General features: G+C 51.8%; 1 protein-coding gene and 2 long non-coding RNA genes across 4 annotated transcripts in view; all 3 read left to right on the forward strand.

Annotated features, from left to right (window-relative positions):
• LOC132246613 (short transient receptor potential channel 2-like) overlaps positions 1-20282 on the forward strand; it is a 578215-nt gene that overhangs the window by 37407 nt on the left and 520526 nt on the right. The gene's annotated exons all lie outside the window — the stretch shown is intronic.
• LOC132246637 (uncharacterized) lies at positions 1851-2653 on the forward strand. Its single transcript, XR_009458023.1, has 2 exons — positions 1851-2233; positions 2443-2653. It is a non-coding gene; the product is annotated as an uncharacterized LOC132246637 (long non-coding RNA).
• On the forward strand, positions 6289-8616 carry LOC132246633 (uncharacterized). Of its 2 annotated transcripts, none has more exons than XR_009458019.1 (3): positions 6289-6738; positions 7317-7506; positions 8334-8616. It is a non-coding gene; the product is annotated as an uncharacterized LOC132246633 (long non-coding RNA). The 2 variants fall into 2 exon arrangements; XR_009458018.1 differs by having other exon boundaries at positions 6292-6738; positions 7330-7506.

Below are 20282 nucleotides of genomic sequence, written 5' to 3' on the forward strand. Positions count from 1 at the left end.
CCTGGCAAAACATTTGCTACTTGATTTGCGCAATAATCAGAAACTTCGTGTCGATTTTGAATCAATGAAATTGGATCCATTCTGGTGCAGACTTGGGGAGGGATATCCCACTCGGACCAAGGGAGTTTACCAAGTTCTAGCACAGTTTGTCACAACCCATTTCTGCGAGTTGGGATTTTCAGTGCTTTTTGCAAAAACCAAAGCGAGGAACAAACTGAAAGCTGAACATGACGTGCATGTGGCGCTCTCGAAAATGTTGCCTAGAATTAAAATGTTGGTTGATAGTAAGCAGCAGCACTGTTTGCACTAATAAGTTTGGGCATGTTTTGCCATTTGACACCAAGTGGTGTTTTTTTGTACAACTTTTTATGTGCATTGAATAAATGAACCTTGTTTAAAATGAAGAAGTCTTTGTATGAGTATCTTGCTGTTTTTATAATACACGAGTACATGTAGTTTGACATAAAAATTAATTTCCCATAGAAAGGGGGTACGTGAAGTCTCACTCTGAGACCAAGGGGTACGTCAACTGAAAAAGGTTCAGAACCGCCGTTCTGGACCCTTGTATCAGATCATGGCAAACCCTGCTGCCTTCTTTGGAGTAATCACTAAACTGTTTTTTTCCTTTGATACCCACATTAGTGACTTCTGTCTAGGTCTTCATGGCCCAATACGTACTGCAGCCTCCTAATTTCTGGCATTCAAGCTTTGTTGCTTGGGTAACCCTGACCATATTCTCTCTCCCTAGAGGCTTCGCACTGCTTCACCGTTACACCTGATACACGCTTGCAGTCATTACCTCTAAGGCATTTATCATCTAGGTCCTCTGATCGTACTGTTGCCGAAATGGCTAGTTTCGTGCCCCTGGAGGCTGTTTCCAATCCACCTCAAGGAGAAAGTCACACACAGTCAGGCTGAGTCCATCTTATGTTTATTGTTTGTACAAACAGGTCGACTGAGGGGTTAATTTACCCAAAGCGGAGCTGGCCACGACTATGCTCTAAGTCCCATTTTTATAGCTCACATAAACATAGGGGGTGTTTTAATTGTAGCAATACATGATTGGTTATACTTCTTGTCAAAGGGTTTTTGCGTAGCGATATATGAATGGTTATAAATTTTGGCAAAGCTTAATACATTCATAATTCTTGAGACAGAATTGCAGCCAAATTGATGTCTTATATCTTACTGTAACTTTAGGACATTAGATAAGGATAATGGTTAATTAGGTGCAGAGCAAGCAACAATCTTCATATTTTAACAGGAAGCCTTGAGCCTTGCCAAGCGCTATCCCAATTATTCTTTATTATGACAAGGTCTAAGGTTTATCTACTATAGGAAGAGGAAGAGAAGAAGCAGTCAAAAAGTAGCCCATAACTCAACCGTGAGACCTTGTGCAGCTATCACAAAGGTCCATGAGATATTTTTATCACACAGCTGTTACTCAAAGCACACAGCTGCTACTCAAAGCTTTTATAATAATCATAATGATCATAGCATATTTTTACTACAGCAGGGGGTGGGAGGAAGGCTCTGTGGCTCAGGACTCCTGGCTTCTTTTTGGGATCTGTCACTTCCCCAGAATGAACCCACAAATGATCTGTGCATTGAATCAATTGATCCCTTGGGTGATGCTGTCAGCACGTACATGGACGTGAGTGGAAGCAGCGCGGTGGGAGGTGTCCACTGCCCTGATCAGAGGAGGCCGGGGTTGGGGGAATACTGGCCCCATGGATCGGATTGAAGGCTGGATGGCGATACTGGGCTGGGGTGGCCTCATGGGTCCTATCTGTCAGGCAGAGGAAGGTAATAATAGGTTCATGGGTCAGATCCAGGCTGGCATTGGGCTGCAGGGAAGCAGAAGGGTTACTTGGCTGGGGGTGGACCCGTGGGTCCCACGGGAGGGTTTGTATACTACAAGCAGGGCCCTCCTGCCAGGGTCCCCGTTGGGTCCCAGTCGTGCCCTTCCCTGCCCAGCCCTGTCCTGGCAGTGGCTGATGGGGAAAACGTGGGGTCTTTCCATTCTCCTTCAGAATGGAAATGACCTCTGCTTTGCCTCCCAGCCCGCTCGTGCTTTGCCTCCTGTCTCTTCACAGCGGTTATCAATGTGAGCCATGATGCACGACTGATCACGCAGACCAGCTGCCAGCTCTGGGTGGTGGAGGAGCAGTCCATCAGCCAGATCAACGGTGACTTCGACTGCAAACGGGAGGTGCTGGAGGCCTCGGGCCAGGTCAGCATTAACTGGCCCCGGGAGTGACCTTGCTGTGGGGAGGCTCCTCGAGGACCTGCCCATCCCCTCTCAGAGACCTGCCTGCACAGCTTCACGTGCACCCACACCCAAAGGCCTCCGTGTAGAGGGGGCAGGGCCGCAGGCATGGTTGTGGGTTGAACTTTGAAGATGTGGGGTAGGGGCCTAATGCAAGACATGTTTATTTTTAGAGCTGTTCTTCTACACCTGCTGCTTTCCCAGGAGAGAGAGACTTAATTTATATGAATGGGAGGAGGGTTGTACTGGAATGGTCTATTTTAGGCAGGAGTGAGGGCTGTCCTTGTCCCATTGCTGGGTTCCTTGCCCCCCAGTCTGGAGAATGACGTGAGCCTTGTTTTGCATCCACCCAAGAAGATTATATTAAAATATAATAAAGGAAAAGTGGCTCGTGATGGGTTTTATTCTGAAGGGGTAGGAGTGGGGCTTCACAGTGCTGGCAGGAGGGACACCCCTGAGATTGCAGTGGACAGACAGACTGGGCTGAGGCATGGGGATGGAAAGAGCTTCCCTGTAAGACACATGGCTTGTCCCATCACAGACAATGATGGCTGAAAGGGACCTCAAGAGGTCACCTGGTCTAGTCCAACCCCCTGCTTAGAACAGGTCCACCCACAGCTATATCACCCCAGCCAAAGCTTTCTCTACCGAGGCCTTAACCTCCAAGGATGTAGATCCCACAGCCTCTCTGGTTAACCTATTCTAGTGTTTTACTACTCTCCATGTGAGGAGGCAAGGCCCTACCGGGGCTTGCCTGATCCCCAAATCTGATCTGAGAAGTTGGCCAAGTGTCTCTTGGAAGAACAAATGCTAAAAAGGATTGTGAGGGAGAAGCCTCGAGTGTCAAACACAAGACTGGAGAGCACCTCCTGCAGCTCCCCGCTAAGCCTTGCACTGGGGCAGAAATTGCGGCCCCCATAGTGACAGAGGGAGGGAGCTGGGCAGGGCTGGGGCTGCTGCCCAGCCAGGGCTGTGTGTGGCCCCAGTCGGAGCAGGATGGAGCCCGGGACCAGGGGGGCTGCAGGGGGACTGGTTCCCTGCTGCTGAATGCACTCCTGGGGAGGACATGGGGGGCATGTGCCTTCCAGATTTGTGCGTAGGGTGGGTGTGGATGCAGGCTGGAGCTGACTCCCCGCCTTGCTGCCCTCTCCCATGCCTCCTCACGCAAGCACACACACCTTTTCCTCCTCATGCACATGTGCGTACAGCCCTGTGCCTCCCCACACAAGCACACACATACCCCTTTGCCTCCTCAGGCACACACGCACGTGCACACATGCACGTATGCATACCTGTGCCTCTCACACATACACATAAATACACGCACCTGTGCCTCCTCACATGTAGACACACATGCTCACAACCATGCCTATTCTCACGTGTGCACACTTGCACCCCTGTGCCTTCTATGACATGCACTTACACATACACACACCCCTGTGCTTCCACACATGCACTTGCACAGATACTGCCTGTGCCAGCTTGCACACACATGCACACACACACCCCTGTGCCTCCTCTCACACACACACACCCATCACTGTGCCTCCTCCCACATGTGTAGGAGCAGCAGCATGGGGGAGTGGGGGGTAGCGGGGATCGCCCCTGCCCAGCAGCACCCAGTCAGCACTGGGGCTTTTCTTTAAAGTACTGAGCTGGTGGGGGAGGTGGGGTGTGTGTGTGGAGGAGGCAGCCATGTGGGGGGCAGCCATGGTGGGGCTGGGGGAGCGGGGCGGGGTGGTACTGGGAAATTGGAAGGTTGTGGGGGTTGGCAGGGGTCCCCCCATGGTCCCCTCCCCCAGCATCCCCCCGTCCCCCACCCCTAGTACTTACCAGTTCGGAGTCAGCTGCAGCTCCCTGCTGCAGCCACCGGGGACTGCCCGAATCATCAAAGCTCTCCAAATCTTTTCTGAAGATTCAGAGAGCTTTGTATTGATTCGGACCTTTCAATTGGTCCCCTGATTTGATTTGGATTTGGAGATTTGGCCATCGAATTGGGCCAAATCTCTGAATTGAATCACCACCCGAAGCTTTGCGTAGCCCTATTGCTCGGCTGGGTGGTCATAACACAGAGGAGAGAGCATGGGGAAGGCAGGATGCTGCTAGGTCTGTTTTAGGGGTGTCTATTCCAGCGTTTTCACTAAGGCCACTTGATTTGCCCCGAGATGATTTCTGGAGAGGTAATATCATGAGGGGAAAGGGCCATGCTGGCTGCCCCAGAGACAGCAATAGAGTTAAAGCTCTCCCAACCCAATATGCCTTAAACGTGAATCTCCTCCCAGGTCCTTTAAGGGACGAGTACTGGCCAGGAAGACCCCCTTGGGCCGAGGACAAACCAAGCACCCGTGCTGTTGTAGTAGCTCTCTCTGTACCCCTATGCCCAGGAGATCCATCTGGGCCCTTGCAGTTGAGCCATCTGGGACAAGGATGGTGCCTGGGATCCACAGGTGCAAGGTGATAAATGGCGTCTAATGGCCAGGGACGGATTAGCATCCCCCGGGCCCTGCAGAGCACACCCCTGCAGGGGGAAAGCATTTCCGATACAGGCTGGGCCTGGCACACACGTATTCATTAGAGCTGTCACGGCAGGGGGCTGATGGTCTCTGACTTCCCCCGGCAGGTCCCCAGGCAGCCCTTGTCCTGGTAACATCTGAATTCCTCTGTGCTTGCACTTCCTGACCTCTTGAATACTCTCACTCCTCCTGCCAAGCTCAGCTGGGAGCCGCTGGCACCTGTGGGCAGGGAGCAGGGGCAGAGTTGCGTGAAGGGGCTGATCTCAGCTCTGGGGGGTTCAGAGAGACTCCGCGGGTCCGAGCCAGAGACCTGTTTGCCTGGGGAAGGCGCGCTGGTCTGGATTCCCACCGTGGCCTGGGCACCGCTCCTCCTCATGCTGCTCACACGCTGCTCGGGTACCCCGAAGGGGAGGGTCAGCCACGTCCTGGGCTTTATGAATCCCTGGTTCTCTTCCCACAGGTGTTTTTTCCAGTTTCTTGCCTTTTGGTCCTGCCCTGTCTGCCACAAAACCAGAGGCTCAGTGCGGATAAGGGATTAATTCCTGTCATTCTTCCAGGTTCCCTCTCACATCCGCACTGACTCGAGCGCCCGCAAAGTCCGTGGCTCTGGGCAGCACTGCCAGTCTCTCTCGGACACCGAGCGGTGAGCACAGGCACTACTGTGTCCGCTGGGACCAACAAAACCAGGGCCAGGCCCCACAATTTCTCTGGCACAGCGAGGGGATCGAAGGGAATGGAGTCCCAGACCGATTCACCGTTTCCAACTCCAGCGCCATACGCTGTTTAACCACCACCTATGTCCCTGGGGAAGATGAGGCCATTTCCTGGTGTGGTGCAGGTTACAGGATTGGAGGTAGTTATGGGTATGTCAGCGTGACACAGTCAGATGAGGACCTGAGACAAAAACCTCCCTTGGGCTCAACGGGGCTCTTTGTGGCTTGGATCTGTGCTCCATGATGAGTTTGCATGTCAGCAAACTCTGCTAGCCCCTCGAGTAGCTACTCGCAGTCTAACAGGCCTTTCCTTGTCCTGCTCTGTCCTCGTACTCTTGGACAGGCACAGCAGCTTTTCACTGTTTCCCCGCCTAGCAGCTCTCTGCCCTTGACTGTCAACATATATTCCTCCTCTTCTCTTTTTGTAGAAAGGACTAAGGGTTCAGAGACACCTTTCCACACCCACTATTAGCAAACGAAGGATGGGAATGCATGATACACAAACCCAGCACAGATTCAGGAAACATCTCCAAAATGTGTGGTTGCAGCCTTCTCCCCTCTGATTCCTTGACAGATGTGTGGTGCCCCCTTCAGAGGGAATCCCTTTCTTTAAGCAAAGAGCTAAACCCACACACCCATTGAGGAGAAAGGGCAATCCCAGCTCCGGATTAAGGGCTATGCAGAGTGTCATCCCTAATCGCACATAATCCCATTTGTATCCAGCCTTCGTCCCACATCCTTGCTCAGGGGTTCATAAAAGGGAAAGGAATTCTCGTTCGGGAAGAAACGAGTGACCTCTCCTCTTTTACTGTCCTCCTCTTGCTGCCTCCTGGGTCCCATCTTGTCCTGCTCTGTCATTGCATCCTTTGCCAAGGGGCAAAACAACTTGTCATTGCTTCCCCTTAGCAGTTCTCCGCTGTACGTGGTGGAGACTCATTCATCCCCTCCTCTGTTGCTTGCTGAGGTCTGTATGCTTGGGAGCCCCTCTGCTCACCCAGCGTTCAGAAGCTCAGGGTGGCATCTCGGGTAAAGGACCAATCTCCATCAGGTGTCATTTCAACTCAAAACTGATTTCTCTTGAGACCCCTTGGGTGCATGTGCCCTTCTTTGCAGGGTGAGAGTTTTCTGTAGACAAAGCATTGGACCCCATGGACGTCCTGATGAGGATGGGAAATCAGAGCAATGACTACATAGCGATGTGGAGCGTCATCTCGGGTCACGTGTGCTTCCATCCTGACACTCGGTGAGCAAATTCTGTCTTCCAGGTTCAGTCGGAGGGAAGGAAAATCAGTGGATGATGGCACTGCAGGGTGCTGGACTCTCAGATAGTTTCTAAACTAAACAAAAGTTGAAGTACCCCCCCGGTGCTCATAAGGGAAATGCACCTTTGTGAGATGTTTGTCATGGGGGACAGTGGGCTTTGGCCAAATCTGGGGATTTGTTTGGGGGGTCTCTACAAAGGCACGAGAGAGAGGCAGATAGCAGAGGCAGACACACACTGTGGGTAAATGTGATTCCACCTGGCTAGCTGGTGTTTCACATAACCTACATCACCGTGCTACATTCGCAACTACATGGGCTCATTTTGTGATGTTTCTAGTAAGTGGGGGAGGTCGAGGCAGCAGCAGCCAGGGAGCAGGGAGCAGATTTGCATGAAGGAACAGATCTTGGTCCGGGAGTCAGAGAGAGACTTGGAGGGTCCCAGCGAGAAACTTCCTTGGCTCAGGAAGCTGTCCTAGTCTGGATTCCCACCATAACCCCTCTCCTTCTTGTGCTGCTCACGTGCTGCTCGGGTAACTCATCAAAGGCCGCGTGCTGCAGATTACTTTTGCAGACCTTCCTGAGATGAACAGAGAAATGGGGAGCCCGCTGTACGAGAGGAGAGTAAAGGAACTGCCTTGTCCTACCTTGTGAGAAGCAGACCGAGAGCGGAGATGACTGCTCTCTGCGATTACATCCGAGAGAGCCAAGAGCCATGCAGAAGAAAAGGAGAGTGCCAGCTCCAGAAAAAGTGAGTATATAGGAGTCCCACATAGACACAGGCTGAAGCTGAGAAGAAGGGTTGTAACCATCGGAGCAGGAGGCTCTGGAGCAGGTTCCCCGTGGGAAGGAACAACTCATTTTAAGAAGCAGATTGACAGATTTCAGCATGGGCTGATATGTGGGATTGCCTGTGCTGGGAAGGGCGTGGGCATGAGCCAGGAGGTCCTGTCCAGGCCCGTGTTGCCCTGTCCGCTCCAGTCCATCTTCAGAGAAAGATGACCCACCCGTTGCACACGGAAGAGGCCACGAGAGGTCATTGGTGTCACACAAATCCCTTCCCTGCCCAGAGTGCGGCTGCCTGCTCTGTGCCTGCGTGTTACACAGGAGGAAACTGGTCCGGGGGGCAGTGCTGTAGGCGCTAGGGTGCGGGCGATGTGCTGTTCAGCCGGGAAGGGGCGCGGGAGACGGGGGTGGGCATCGCAGGGAGCTCAGAGAAGGCAGGATGCTGCCAGGTCTGTTCTGGGGGGCTGCTCCAGCGTTTTGGCTGAGGCCATTCAATCTCTTCCAAAAAGATTTCTGGAGGCAGGAGCATGAGTATTTTGATGGGAAAGGGTCCTGCTGGCTGCCCCAAAGACAGCAATAGACTTATAGCTCCCTCTCCATGTGTCTTGAATGTGGAGCTCCTTATAGGGCACCCACCAGGGTTGTTGTAGTGTTGATGGGAATACAGCAAGGCCTACACATAAAACCTTTGTGATCAAATTAAAAAAACAGTGCATCTTGCACAAAAATGCAAGTGGCAGCTGGGACCATGCTAAATAGTGCAACCCCAATTGGTCTTATTCTCTGTGCTAGATTATGTCAAATCAAGGAAATGGTCAACAGAGAACTGCCACGCTCATCACATGTACGCGTGTCTCAGAAGCCAGTAAAGGCAAGAAAGCTACATAGACGGACAAAAAACTAGAGCTCTTCCTTTCAAAATGATATCTTTCATTACACCAACTGGAGAATCACAAGAAAATTGTCCTTTTCTGCAAGCTTTCAGGATCAAAGTCCCTTTGTCAAGCTCTGGGAAAAGTATAGGTGGTACAAGATGGTAAGGAGTCCCTATAGGTAGGAAATCAACTTAATTTTTGCACGGAGGAAGCTGGAGATGGAAGACTGTTCCTCTGGGTCCGTGAGAGTGTCTTTGTGAGCTGTGCCAAGTAGTTCTTTGCTGTGTTGGTCAGGTAGGACTCCTTCCCTGGAGGTGTCAGATGGCAAGCGGGGAAGTAACAAAAACTTCCTTCTGGTTCTGCAATGAAGTTTAAAACCCCAAAAAGAAAGCTACATACGCATTTCAATTGACATAGCAGCTACAGGGAACAAAAGGCTAAATACGCATCTCAACAGAAACTTGTAAAAGATACAGAAAACATGTCCTGTATGTGACAAACACTTCTCCCAACAAACATCCTAAGGGGTAGGGCGTTCAAAATGTCTGAACCATTCAGTGCAGGTCTGGAGTTTGAAAAACAAACCATCGCCTGTACACGCTACTGCAAATGTGCCCAGCTGATATACAGATACCCCAAGACAGGTTTGGTGACACCTCTAAGTATCCTGTCCAACTGCTCAGGCCCATCCAAATGCTCAGACCTACAATAATAGGATCTGCAGAGATGCACAAGTTTTACCCCTAGACAATGCAAGAACAGGAGCCAGGCACTTACTAGTTGTGATATGATGATCAACACCCTTTTCTCCCTGTTTGTCTGGACTCTAAGTGGCCAACTAACAAGAAAAAATGCTTTGAAGTTATACAATGAAACAATATAAGAACTAACAGAATTTGCCATCAAAGTGTGCACTCCAGGAGAAGCAGAGAGAGATCACTGCTACATCGCAACCAGCTTAACCAGCAATGGATCCTGCATGGGGAAAGCTGCAAAACTGGACCAGCTTCCTTCGCCGGCATTGGTGAGAGAACCCTATTGCTGCTAAATATGTACTAGGACTTTGTGCAGTAGCTCCTTTTATTTTGGGAAGGAGTCTTTTTCTGTCATTTGGTTTGATAAGTTTGCTTGTGGTATTGTTATTAAAGCCTTTCTGCTATTGAACAACTGGGTGTTGTGTCAGTTCTTGGGGCACTAGGTCTAAAAACCTGCTTTCTAAATGCAACAGTAGTAATTCTCTCTGTGCCCGTGGTGCGCAGGTACCAATCTGGTTCCCAGAGATCAAGCCATCTGGGACACGTATGGTGCCTGCGATCCCACAGGGCGCCTCTCTCTATGTGCAAGGGGATCGATGGCTTCTGAAATGGAGCCTGCTGCAGCATTCGAATGAGAGCAGCCCAGCAGCCTTGGCATCGCATGTATGTAGTGTCCCCACATTTCAAAATGGTTGTGGGAGCCCTTTCACTAAAACTCCTTCAACAAGGTTTACTTAAAGAGCCCCTGTTACCATTTCAAAGCCCAGGATGCTGAATACATGAGACATTGCTGGTGTTTTATTTAGAGTGGCTCTTGAGAGCCGCTCTAATTCAAATCCTTCCTCCCCCACCACTCCATCATCCCAGGGCACATATAAAGATGCCCAGGTGTCATCACATATGCACTCAGGTCTGAGAGAATTGGTAGACTCCAGGGCCGTGAAGTCTGAAATGGAAAACCAAAGCCAGTTCATCCCAAAGATCAGAGCAAATAACACCCCTGTTGGCCCAATTTGAATGAGCCGTCTCAAGTCCTCTTCCTTCAAAGATGGCATTTCCTAAATTCCTTCTTGCACCAGCATGTCTCCCTTGCTCTCAGCACTGTGAAGGGCTGGGGCACATCCCCTTTCTGGGATCATGGTGGGGTCCATGCTGGAGCTTTGCCTCTGGGATTTTTTCCTACCAGGAATAGGTGTGAGTTTGGCCACTTGTTTAATATGTTGTATTTATTAATTTATTAGATGTAAATGGCGCCTCTCTCAAAAAAGACTTCAGGCAACTTACATAAAGAGGAAAAATCCTCCCGTGCTCCACAGGACGGTGCAGGGCTGGGATCTTGCCTCCATTCAGATCCCCACAGATCCATGTACCCTTCTCTGCAGAGTGAGAGCTTTCTATAAGCAAATCCCTGGAGCCCATTAATGAGGACATAACATCAGAGCAACAGATCTGTGGGGAGGCATGAAGTTTCATGTCAGATCGGACATGCTTCTGTTCTGACTCCCTCTCTGAACCACTTCTCTGCCCACAGCTGGTTTAAAGGGAGGTAAAATGGGTGGGCGTGGGGTGCTGCATGGCACTGGAATGGCAAATTGTTTCTAAGCCAAGAAAAAACCAGTTAAAACACGCAGTGGTGCCCTGAGTTGTACACCTGTGCAACACACCTCTGTGAGAGCTTGTCCTGATGGAGAATGGGCTGTGGTTGGCCAAGGTTTTGGGAGCCTGTGCTTGAATTCAGTGCAAAGGTGCAGGAAAGAAGCAGGTAGATCTTACTCTATGGGTAGTCTTTGGGGAGAGGATAGCCTCTGGATAATGCATGCATCTGGCTAACCAGCTCTTGCACTCTGTGTCCTACACTGTCATAATACCAGAGTTTTTTCCTATTTTCACAGTAACATGGAGGCATTGGTGGTAGTTTTAGGAGTAAGAGGGAGGAAGGACTGGCAGCAGCAGCCAGTGAGCAGGGGCAGATTTGCACTAAGGGGCTGATCTCAGCGGTGGGGATTGAACAGATGAGAAGAGGGTCCCAGCCACAAACCCGCTTGGCTGGGGAAGCCGAGCTAGTCTGGATTCCTGCCATGGCCTGGGCCCCGCTCCTCCTCGTGCTGCTCATGTACTGCTTGGGTAATCCATAAAACACTTCTGCACATGTCTGCATTGCTTTGCTTAATTAATTTTCATTGTTTCATGCCTTTATTCTCTTGTAATGTGCTGCATAATAGAGGTGTAATTATGATAATAGATAAATGGCTGTCATCCTTCCAGGTTCCTTCTCGCAGCCCACCCTGACACAGGCGCCCTCAGAGTCTGTGTCCCTGGGAAACACCATTAAACTCCCCTGCACGCTGAGCAGTCAGTACAGGAGTTACAGTGTTGGTTGTACCAACAGAGACCTGACCAGGCCCCATGATTTCTATGCTACGGTTCAGACAGCAAAGGGGATGGAGCCTCAGATCGATTCACTGGCTCCAGCTCCGGTGCCATTCGCTATCTAACCATCACTGACGCCCAAGCAGCTGATGAGGCCGCTTACTGGTGTGGTGTAGATGATAGCATTAGTGGCAATTTTGGGTTTCACAATGCCACTGTGAGAAACCCCTCCCCTGCCCTCCCTGCGGCTGTGCTCACATCAGAGCTGGGCTCCAGGCAGAGCTTCGAGTGTCCACAAAGGAGCTGTATCTGGATCCTGGCATACAGCTTCTCACCCCTCCCAGGGCCCATCATGTCCACGTCTGCTGTTACACTCCCTACATGTGGGCAGAGCTGCTTATTAGTTTTGTGTCTCCCAAGATGTCTGTCAGGGCCTTACGGAGACGTGTCCTCTGCCAACTTGCCTGCAGAAATCTGGAGGCTCAGGAATACTTGTATCAACAAGCCACAGATGGGTTTGTGTTACAGAGAGACACAGCTCAGATTCAAGAGTCATCTCTGCTTGGACCAAACCTTGCCAAAACCTTCTTTGCTCTTCTTCCCAGAGACATGTGTTCCCTTGATGTAAAATGTAAGCTCTGCTTGCGTGCCAAGAACTGGAACTCAGGGACCCATCAGGGAGCACAAAAAGATCCCAGCACGAGACTACTGGGCATAAAGAAGGTCATTGCTCATCCATCTTGCTTCCACACTAGGTGAGGTACCGCTGAAGGGACTGGTGGTTTGGGCAGAGATGTCCCGTGCTGCTGAAGTCAATGCTGACTGTCACTAAAGAAGACTTACCTGCAGGCCTGGCACTGGCTTTTATCTATGGTGCTCTCTATCCATCACATAGGGGTGAAGGTAGATGTAATATTTGAAGCATTTCACTGTGTAGCTGCACTCTAAAATACTCTCAAAAATGGGGTGTTTCTGCTGGGAACAGAGGCAGAGCCCCTGCTGTGCTTTAAAATGTCTCAGGTGCCCTGCAGCGGCTTGCTGTCTGCACTGGGATGCAGCCATGGGATGGAGCGACCTCTGGCTCTGTCCAATGCAGGGAATGGGGGAGAAGCAGAGTGGCCTGTCATTGTGGCTCTGCCACCGCTGGTGTCCTGGGGACAGTGGCTCTGTGCGGCCTCCTCAGTGGCTGAGGGGGATCATAGAGCTGATGTTTGTGAGCAGTCTCCTATCCGCTTTGCCTCCATTGTCTTGGGAAACCCCCATTGCCAGATCTAGGAGACCAGGGGACCAGGGGACAGGAGGCATCACTTCTGGAAGGATGGCAGCCGTGTGCGACTGGAGCCCCCCGTGTGCCAGAAGTGGAACGAGTCCAGACAAGACTTCCTGGGCTGATCAGGGAAATGTGGAGCTTGCTGAACGGAAGAGAGTGAAGGTACTGGCTTGTTCATCCTAGTGAGAGGCAGGCTGAGAAGGGAGCTGACTGCTCTCTGTAAAGCCATCTGAGAGGGAGGCGAGCCATGCAAGTGAAAGGCCAATGCCACTGGGCTCAGTGCTGTGGTGGTGGGACATGGCGGTGGCACAGCTGGAGCCATGTTTGTGAGACCTAAGCTATGTTAGCCCCGGCCTTCCACCACCTATGACGATGGGAAAGGGTCCTGCTGGTTGCCTCAGTGACACCAGTAGAGTTAAACCTCCCTCTCCATAGCCATTAAATATGCAGCTCTTTCCAGGTGCCCTGAGGGCACACTTCAGAGCCTGTCTGTGCACCTGGTTGCGAATCACCACCTTCCACAGAAGATGTACTACAGATCTAGTATGTCTCTAGCTACCTGGCTGGTGTTTGCATGGCCTGTGTCACTGATACATGAGCTTCTCCTGCTTTTACAGACTTCTTGAATTGTTTGTGCATATTTAGGAGTCAGAGTGGGAGGGACTGGCTGCAGCAGCCAGTGAGCAGGATCAGGAATACTTGTATCAACAAGCCACAGATGAGTTTGTGATACAGAGAGACACAGCTCAGATTCAAGAGTCATCTCTGCGTGGACCAAACCTTGCCAAAACCTTCTTTGCTCTTATTCCCTGAGACATGTGTTCCCTTGATGCAAAATTTAAGATCTGCTTGCGTGCCAAGAGCTGGAACTCAGGGACCCATCAGTGAGCACAAAAAGATCCCAGCGTGAGACTACTGGGTATAAGGAGGATCATTGCTCATCCGTCATGCTTCCACCCCAGGTGATGTAAAATGGAAGGGACTGGTAGTTCAGACAGAGATGTCCTGTGCTGCCAAAGTCAATGCTGGCTGTCGTTCATGAAGAGTTTCTTGCTGTCCTGGCTTTGTCTTATAGACAGTGCTCTCCAGCCATCACGTTGTGGGTGCAGGCAGATGTAGCATTTGAAGCATTTCCCCGTACATGTGTACACTGAAGGCCTTCAAAACCAGGGTGTTTCTGAAGTGAACAGAGGTATGAGCCCTGTTGTGCCTCCCAGCTGGAGAGTTTGAAGTCACTCGGTCTCCCTGCAGTGACTTGCTCTCTGGACCAGGATGCAATTGTGGGATGCAGCGACCTCCAGCTCTGCCTGATGCAGGGAGTGGGGGGAGAGGCAGAGCGGGCTGTCAGCGTGGCTCTGCCACCCTGGTCTTCTGGGGGCTCTGGCTCCATGCAACCTCCTCAGTAGCTGAGGGAGAGATCAGAGCTGGTGTCTGTGAGCGGTCTCCTATCCGATTTGCCTCCAGTCTCTTGGAAAACCCCCATTGCCAGATCCAGGACACCCTGGGACCAGGGGAGAAGAGGTATTGCTATATGTGCCTGCAAGTGATGTGCTAGCTCGATGTACCTGCTGTGTGTACATGCTATATATACATGCAAGTGATGTGATAGCTCCCCTTCACACACAGCATAGGCCTGGGTCCCCAGCACTGGGAATGTACAGCTGAAAAGCAGGCGCATAAAAGCAGAGGCAGCAGTGCAGGCAGATGTGAGACATCTGTTTGTGGAAGGAAGTCGGCCGCGTGCGATCGGAGCCCCCACGTGCCAGAAGTGGAACAAGAGCAGCAGAGACTCTCTGGGATGAAGCGGCTTGTGCATCCTAGTGAGAGGCAGGCTGAGAAGGGAGCTGACCGCTCTCTGGAAATACTGCTGAGAGGGAGAAGAGCCACACAAGAGGAAAGACAACGCCAGCCCCAGGAGAAGTGGGGAAATAGGGGTCACACATACAAATAGGCTGAAGCTCAGAAGAAGGATTGTAACCATCAGAGCAGCAGGCTCTGGAGCAGGTTTCCCGTGGGAGGGAACAAGTAGTTTTAAAATACAGATTGATGGATTTGAGCACGGGATCATATAGTGGGATTGCCTGCACTGGCAAGGATATGGCCAAGAACGAAGAGGTCCCTTCCAGTCCCATGTTTCCTTGTCCTCCCCAGTCCATGGTCTGAGAAAGCCACGGGGTCAACACACCATTTACACCCAACCGAGGCCAGTAGATATCACTGGCATCAGACAGATTTCTTCTCTGCCCAGAGTGCAGCTGCTGTCTGTTAAATAAACCCCCCCTGGGCATTGCTGCAGGCATGGGGGTGATGTGCTGCTCAGCTGGGTGGTCATCACGGGGGGAGAGCACAGAGAAGGGAGGATGCTACTCGGTCTATTTTGGGGGTGCCTGTTCCAGGATTGTGGCTGAAGTCACTCGATCTGCCACAAGAAGATTTCGGGAGGCAGTAAAGTGACTCTTATAATGAGAAAGGGCCCTGCTGGCTGCTCCAGAGACAGCCATGGAGTTAAACGTGCCCCTCCACAGGCCTTAAATGTGGAGCTCTTTCCAGGTGCCCTGAGGGAAAGGGGCTGGGGCTGGAAGTCCTCTTTGTGATGCGGACAGGGCAGTCGCCAGGTTTGTTATAATCATTCTTGCTGCAGCCTTGGGGCCTGAAGATCCCTCTGATTCCTGGACATCACGTCATGTGGGACAGGGATGGTACCTGGGATCCTGCAGGGACCATCCTCTCTTATGTGCAACATGATAAATGGCTTCTAAAAACCACCCCCAGGCCCTTACTGAGGATTTTATTGCCAAGGGAAGACCTTTCAGGTATGGGCTGAGCCTGGAATACTTTGAAGCAGACGAAATCGTGTCACAGGAGTGGAGGGATCCCCAGGGCCTTGCAGAGGATTTCACTGCACATATAAAGTCTGGTCCCGTCTCCGCTTGAAGCCCCCCAGGGTAGGGGAGAGCATCACCTCCCTTGGGAGCCCATTCCAGATTCTGGCAACCCTCACCATGAAAAAGCTCTTTCTAATGTCCAACCTAAACCTGCTCTCCATTGATTTGTGGCCGAGGTTCCTAGTTACTGGTGGGGGTGCCCTCGTGAATAGAGCATCTCCTAGTCCCTGCTGTGCTTCCCTGATGAAATGATAGGCAGCCACAAGATCACCTCTCAGCCTGCTCTGGTGCTGGCCGACGAGATTCGGTCTCTCCGGCTCTCCTCGTAGGGCCTTGCCTCCAAGTGGGACACTTGTGTTACAGGTTGGCTTAGGGCTGTGCGAGGCTTCGGACCGTGCTTCAGATCTGGAGAAGCTTTGGCTGCTTCGGCATCCGAAGCAGCATGTCCGGATTGAAGCGCTGGGTTCGTTAGGCTTTCCAAAGCACTGCGGAAAAGCTTTGGCGATCCGGCCATAGGGTATCATGGGGAATCAATGAAATATCTATAACGCTGTTGTTTTTTGTCTGATTTGGATGTAATGTGCAGGGACAGTAGCCTCTGCTAGGAGCATAAAGCCTGCTACGTTTCAAGGAGGTAGGTGCAGGGGTTTGAGGGGAACTGCACCCCAAATTCATGAAAGCAAACTCCTGTCATGTGTATGTGTTGCACCACAGGGCAGTGAAAAGTGCAGGGGTGGTGGCCCCTGGGGAGGCCACAAAGCCTGCCAAGTTTCAAGAAGATCGGTGCAGGGGTTTGGGGGAACTGCACCTCGAGCTGCAGACAAGCCAAACTCATGCCGTGGTGACAGTGTGTGTGTGAAGGCGCAGCAGGGCGATAGCTGCAGGCCTGCGAGCCCCTGCTGCGGCCACAACGTCTGCCAGCTGTGGAGGAGGTAGGGGCAGGGGCTTCTGGGGCCCTGCACCCCTAGCTGCGGACAGGCAAAACTCATGCCGTGGGTGCTTGTGGGACTGACTGTCTCAGTCTAGGGGCAGTTGATTGGTTTTTAGGTGTTAATGGTTGCTAATTGACTAATTATCTAGTAGCTACTAGTAGCCAGGTCCTGTGTATTGAGCTGGTCCCTGAGTGAATCATGATTGATTGGTAACTGGTAAGGCAGTAGCTTAGCAGCCAGGACTGCAGTAGTCCCCCCACCCTGTGCCACAAGACAGACACGATTGCACAAGCACCCATGTCACGAATTGTGCCTGACACACGGGAGGACACTCTCTTATCAAGACTTGCTCCAAACAGTGGAACTGAACAGTTCATCTATTGATTTGTATTTCTCTTATTAAAACAAGGAATGATCACACAAGATAAGGAGAAGATCACAATCCTGAGAAAATGCTCTTTATTTAATGAAACAAAAAGGCTCTGGGGACGTCGGTCAGAAAGGACCAGGAGCTGCTGGCAGGATCAGACAGGGAACACATTTGCAAGAAGGATCTGATCTTCTCTTTGGAGGTCTAGGAGACTCTGAGTTTCCACCAAAGACCACTTTGCCTCGGGAAACGCAGCCTGGGTGTGCTGCCTTGGTCTTGGGCCATTCTCCTTCTGGCTGCGTGGTAGCAGGAAGTGGGTTTCTGCTTTAGATTTAGTGCCAGGGACTTTTCCAAGCTCTTGGGTCCGTTCCTGATTGCCCTGTCTCAGCAGGATGTATCGCCGTTTGGCTCCCTGCCCTGAGCATGCAGAGGCTTCTTTCTTTCTAGCGTTTTCCTATTTTCCACGGCCCCTGAGTCTAAAGGCAATGTCTCCTCCCCTTCTCCTCCCCCAGCACACACAGTCCATCTGATAGACTCTCATAGCTGCAGTATCCTCCAGGTCATTATTCGGGGGTGTGCCTCGTTAGGATATTCAGCTTCTGCCCAAGCAGGAGCTTGGTTGTCTCCACAGGCCCCCTCATCTATGTCCCAAACACGGTGGTCCGGCCTCTCTTCCACCACCTCCTCCTTTAGGAGTGCCTGCCTTGGCCTCTTCTCCAGCCAGATCCTTCTTCGCCATTTCTTCTCTCCAAGCCTATGCTCTGCCCTCCGCAGCTGTGGCGGCCCCTCTCTGCACCGGTCCTTCTGCCTCATTTCCCCTGAGCCATTCGCATGTGGTTTCTCTCGTGACAACTCTACTGTTGAGGAGCTTCTCGCTGTGATGGGAAGTGCTTGGCTTCAGAGAGGGGCTCAGCGCTTGGGCCCTTTTATAAGGGAGCTGCTGGCCAGCCCGGTCCCACGTCATCACTCACCGGGGGCCAACCAGACTTGGCTTGTCCATATATGGCCATCAGATGGGTCCCCATCCAGTCCAAGTGCCCATATAGGGAACACACAGCTATTATGACTGTAGGCATTGCCCTTACATGGGCATGGGACTCCTGAGTGGTTTTTATGGCCATGTTTGGCCATGTATGTGTGTTTTCTTATATGGCCAAAGATGGCCAAAATCCATGTGGATGCCTGGAACTAGGACATGGGAGCAGTGGAGACAGTGGATCTGGTGATCTGGAGAAATATCAGATCCCCTCCTTTCACTGGAGGAGCACTGCATTCAGCCTCCTGAGTCGGAGAAGTGGGGGAGTCAGTGGATCCCCTGAGATGTCCTCTTCTGTTCAGTCATCACTCCTCTCCATTCTGATTTCAGCAAATCCACACGCTTTCTATGGCCATGGTCAGTGCTGACTTCTCACGGGCAAGAAGCCTGCTGCCACTTAAATGATCCCCGTCACAAAAGAACCGAAATGACGTTCCCTGTTGTCACCAAGTGTGGTTCACCTACGCGCTCATCTCTTGCTTGCATCTGAGCTCTCCCTTTACCCCTATCTCACGCCGAGGTCTGTCCTTACCGGAAGTACAGGACGTCCCCCTGCCACAACGTGGCAGCCGCCAACCCCACCTTAGCAAATCCACACTACTACCCTCTGCTTGTCCCTGTCTCCCTAGACATGCCATGTTGTGCTCTTCTCAGGCTCAGCCTGATCCCCAAATCTGACTTGAGAAGTTGGCCAAGTGTCTCTTGGAAGAACAAATGCTAAAAGGGGTTGTGAGGGAAAAGCCCTTGAGGGAGGTCACTGCAGAGGGCTGTGTGAGGTTGCTTTACTGAGCTGGGATGCTTTGTGACGTACATAAGTGAGCTCCTCTGTTGTACTCAGCTGGCCCGAAGACCCAAGTGTCTATGAAGTCACTGGCCCTGTGTCTTGACTTAGGGGTCTGATGTCAGAGTAGGCTTTGTGAGGAAACTGCCAGGGTGATCTCATAAGAGACGAACTTGTGAGGTGTCTCACTAAGGACTGATGGACGGACTGATTTCCTCAGGACTCTCGTAACTACATTCAAGTATAAGTCTCAGTAAAACAGCTCACATACCACTGACATATAGGGGCAGGAAGAGGAGGGAGGCAGTGACAGCTCAATGCCAGCTCTCCCCTTGACTTGAGAGAGACCAAAGAGTTGGAGCTTCGTGCTCAGTCCCAAGCCGGTTTGTGCCCAGAGAGGAGGGGGTTTAGGGAAAGAAGAGCTCGTGGGCCCAGGCACGATCCCAGAGGGAAGGGATGTCCCCACAAGCTGAGGGAGGATGAAATGAATACGGCCAAGTGGGATTTTAGCGTGACTCTCCTGGGAGTGGGTGTTTCCTTTCAAGCCCCAGCTCCTGGAGGCCTGTGATTGTGGCAGAACCGCGCTGCCAATGAGGAGTGGGGGCTGTGCCCCACGTGTCTGGAGCACAGCAGGAAACCCCAAAGAGGAGAAAGCCAAAGACAAGGACATTTATGATTACAAGTGTTGGTTGCAGCCAGAGTCCTGATTTTGCAAGGGTGAAAGACGGGTGTGGGATGCACCTGGGCTTTCCCCATTTTCTCACCTGCATTAATTGGGGAGGAGTTGTCCAAATATGAACAATCCATGGTCACCATACCTGATGGCCATATATGGACGTTTGGATCGCTATAGGACAGTTTGATGGCCATATATGGATAGAGCCTATGTGATTGGTCGGCTGCAGTCAGCAGCTCCTCTATAAATAGGGCCAGCTGAAGCTCTGGCTAGTGACCCGAGTGGGAAGCTGCTCCCAGACATGGGGTGCTCCCACTGCTGGGGCGTGGTGGCCGTCAGGAGCTTGTCCGCTCATGGCAAGAGGCTGTTGGAGGCAAAACAGAAGTGGAAGCTGTTGCAAATGGTGGCAGGCAGAATGCATCGTGGGAGGCCATCACTGCGGCTGTCCCAGAAGGCTTCTTCCATCTTGACTCTGCAGCAACCGAACAGAGGTGTTGGCAGCATAGGGGAGGAGGACAAGTCCGGGGATCCCATGTTGTCTCCTCCTCTTCCTCCTCCAGGAGATCAGTGACTCCACAGCACCGCTGCTTGTCCTCAGGAGCAGGGAGATCCAGTGTCTCCACAGCGCCGCTGCTCTCCTTCCCTGAAACAGGGGGATCCAGTGTGTCTCCAGCACTGCTGCGGCTTTCTCTGAAATGAGGCGATCCTGTGTTTGTGGTGAGACACCGGGACATTCGCTGCCTCTGCTGCGTCTCTGAAATGGGGCAATGCAGTATTCCCACAGCACCGCT

The sequence above is a fragment of the Alligator mississippiensis genome, chromosome 16, assembly GCF_030867095.1.
Source record: "Alligator mississippiensis isolate rAllMis1 chromosome 16, rAllMis1, whole genome shotgun sequence".
Taxonomy (NCBI): Eukaryota; Metazoa; Chordata; order Crocodylia; family Alligatoridae; genus Alligator; species Alligator mississippiensis.